The sequence below is a fragment of the Anolis carolinensis genome, chromosome 5, assembly GCF_035594765.1.
Source record: "Anolis carolinensis isolate JA03-04 chromosome 5, rAnoCar3.1.pri, whole genome shotgun sequence".
NCBI classification, from domain to species: Eukaryota; Metazoa; Chordata; class Lepidosauria; order Squamata; family Dactyloidae; genus Anolis; species Anolis carolinensis.
Window position 1 is genome coordinate 71,550,973 of NC_085845.1, and position 3,510 is coordinate 71,554,482.

Sequence of the window (3,510 nt, forward strand, 5' to 3'; positions counted from 1 at the left end):
AATATACCAGTAATTTTTCCCCTTCCCTTTTTCTTTTGGTTAGCACTGGAAGAACAATCTTCCAATAACTTCTCTGAAACTGATTTTTGAATTTTAAGGGGTAAAAAAAGCTTCTTCCCAATTCTTCCCAGGTCCTAATTCTTTGAATTAAATCAGGGCTATCCAGGTTGTTCACAAACTGAAAACAGACCATCATCCCTTACTTGTATGGCCCAACTGCTTCTTGGTAGACTTGTGATTGCCAAAGTTGATGATGGACTACAAAGCATGGTAGTATGTATTCCGCTTAATATAGTTATATTTGGGTTAATACAAGCTACGTTAGCCTACATTAAACTCTTGAACATTATAATGTAAAAAACCAGTTTTCTCTTTTTTATGAATGCTCCCATTAGAAAATGCATAAGGATGTGGGTGAACTACAGCTCCCAGAATCATAGCTCAATCATCCCCAACCCCCGCCCCGTGTTCAAAGTTGGCCAAGTTGGGCTTGTATGCCAAGTTTGGTTAACACCATTTTTTTAACCATGGTCTCACATTCATAGAAACGATCACCTTCAACATATTTTGCCATGTAATTCTGGGTGTAAATACTTTTTGGGAGGGGCACTACATTTCTTATTATTTTGAGACATATTAAGATCATTTCTGTTTGAAAATGAAAATTGGGTGAATATTGTTCTAAATTAATCTGCTAGTCCAACTAGACTATTGAATCCTAGAATCCCAGGGAAAGTGCATCATGTGTCCAACCTCCTAGGAATTTTACTTTGGTGAGGCATCAGCACTCTTGGGCAGGGAAGGCTAAAGACCTTCTAAAACAGTTGTTCTCAACCTGGGGTCCCCAGGTGTTTTTGGCCTACAACTCCTAGAAGTCCCAGCCACTTTACCAGCCAGTTTACCAGCTGTTAGGATTTCTGGGAGTTGAAAGCCAAAAACATCTGGGGACCCCAGGTTGAGAACCACTGTTCTAAAATGGCACCTTCAATGATTCCATTACATTGAACTAGGGCAGTTAAAGTGGTGCCAAACTGCATGAATTCTACAGTGTAGATACTGGGTTGTACAACCAGAGTACTGGGATTTTGAGGGCTATGACTCCAAAGTAGGGATATAAATCTCTGCTTATTTCATTCCTGCCATGTGAATTTACACTGCCATATAATCCAATTCAAAGCAGATAACCTGGGTTTTATATGGTAGTGTAGAAAGGGCCTAAGTCTTCATACATCATTAACATATTTTGATCATTGTTTTTTAATCAGCTAATTCTTCTTCTTCTGTGTAGTTATATATATCTAAAAAAATTAACAGCACACGGTTTGGAAAGCTTTGCCCTAGGATGTTGCCATGACAGTTAAAGTAAACTCTAAAAGTGTGCAGTGTAAAGGGGTTCCTAGTAACATAGAATAAAGCAAATCCTACATGCTTGAAGTCTCACTACTGCTTTATAGCATGTATTGACCACTGCAAAAGACAGAATGTTGGTGTATAGAGAATTTTTTGTTGCTGTTTAATAAAGTTTTGGTGTGCTTATGTTTTTGTGATGTTTTTCTATAGATGATAAATCTGATCTAATTTTTTGATGGAAATGCTCTGCTCATCATTGTCAGAAGTTCTCGGTTTGATTCAGTGTGTGGATAGAAAGTAACTGATGTAGGCATAGTTTCCAGAAGTACAAGACCGTGATCAGTCATAATTCAAGGTGAGTGATTTCAAGATCAAATAGAAAGTTTAATCTCGACTATATTGTTCAGTGTGCAAAAATAATTTGTTGCGAAGTATGTTGTCAGTGTACTGAATGCAAATCATTAAATTGAGGTTTCAAAGAAAGATATGATGAATGGCTGGGAGTAAAGTGGGAAACTAAGATAAGGAAAAGAAAGAGAACAGAGCTGGTGGATAAAGCAATTCCCCCCTCCCACTATTGATATCATATGTTTTATTAATGGGTTCTTCATGAAATTTGGTGAAATTCAGACCTATAGCTCTCGGGACATTTAGGAAAAAGGGATTTTTGTTATATATATATATGTGTGTGTGTGTGTGTGTGTGTGTGTGTAAATATAGCTATTGCTTATCTATAATTCCAATTATAAATGTGTTGGTATTTGTCAGTGTTTCACACTATAATACGCCTTCTCCATTCACTCAGGTTAGGGGCACAGGATCACTGTGAAAATGGAACAAACTTATTTAAAATGATATATTTTTAATCTGGGATACTCTTTAGGTCCTTAAGTGCAACTCTTTGGTCAACTTCTGCTGGAAATTGGAGAACAGTATTAGAAAAGTAAATGAAGTCATGTGGTGAAAGATAAATACAGTATATGGATAATTTTTGATAAAATGTGTTTCCTTATATTTGTAAATGAAGAAAACTCTCTGTATTATCTGTCTAAACATCATCTGAAATTCTGAAAAGACATGTTAGCTGATCCTAGGATCCAAAGGATACATGCAAATGTAAGTCCCTCACATTCAGGTGTAGGGGCAAACGCTCCCTATGAAAGGGAAAAACCATGAATTAAAAATGCTATTTTTTTAACTTGAGAGAACATTTCTCTAGGAATTTCTAGGTCCTCCACCAGAACTTGATCATAGAATCACTCTGGAGAACTCACACATTCCTAGAGAAAACATTTTAATCAAATCTACAAATAATCAAATCTGAAAAAGTCAAATCTGCAAATGGATGTGTGCATGACTGTATTATGTAATTTTAAGACCTGTTATTTGTGTCCTATAGTAATAATACTAATGACCTTTGATTCTATTTTTGTTTTTGTTTTAAAATGGTGTGGCACTATACTGATTATGAAATATCAGGTTGCATAATTGCAGCCATAACTTCTGTTGAGATATTATGACTTTTCTATCCAGTATTTCCAGGTGGAAAAGTGGAAAATAGATATAATAGTTCAATGGTATACTTTTTTGTTGCAAGATTTTGTCAGAATTCAATTGTATCTTGTTTTTCCATGCACATGTGCATGTCTGTCTAGATTTATTATTGAAGTAAAACATTTGTGAATTAAGCTCATTTTTATGTTTGAGTTGTATGGAATAATAAATACATTTTTCTTGAAATAGTTCTACTGTTCTGTCAGCTGGCAAATAAATCTTTTAGAAATCAACATTATTATTAAAGAGGAGGAGAATCTGAAATAGAGATGCTTGATCAGTTATGCTGTACCAGAACCTGAAGGCCAGGTGCAAATTTTTTATCTCAATGTTCTCCAGAACGTTGAGTTAGATTTAACATTTGTTTTTGTCTAACTTTTGGCATCTGAAACCAAAAATGACCCCAGTTTTTTCCTATCATATTAACTTTTTAAGGTGAAGGATACCATCCCTTTGTCATACAAAATATACATACATACAAAATATACAAAATCATACAAAATATACATACAAAGGAAAACAAAGAAAAATTACCTGACTATACTGGTTATTTAAAGTTATTTTATTCACACAAAGGCTATATATTGTTACTGTTAAGTCAAAATG

The 3,510-nt window shown here is 34.7% G+C and overlaps 1 long non-coding RNA gene across 1 annotated transcript; it reads left to right on the top strand.

Annotated features, from left to right (window-relative positions):
• The first annotated feature begins 362 nt into the window (after positions 1 to 362).
• Positions 363 to 3,043, top strand: LOC134299260 (uncharacterized). The gene is made up of 2 exons (XR_010006444.1): positions 363 to 1,705; positions 2,156 to 3,043. It is a non-coding gene; the product is annotated as an uncharacterized LOC134299260 (long non-coding RNA).
• Positions 3,044 to 3,510: the final 467 nt, after the last annotated feature.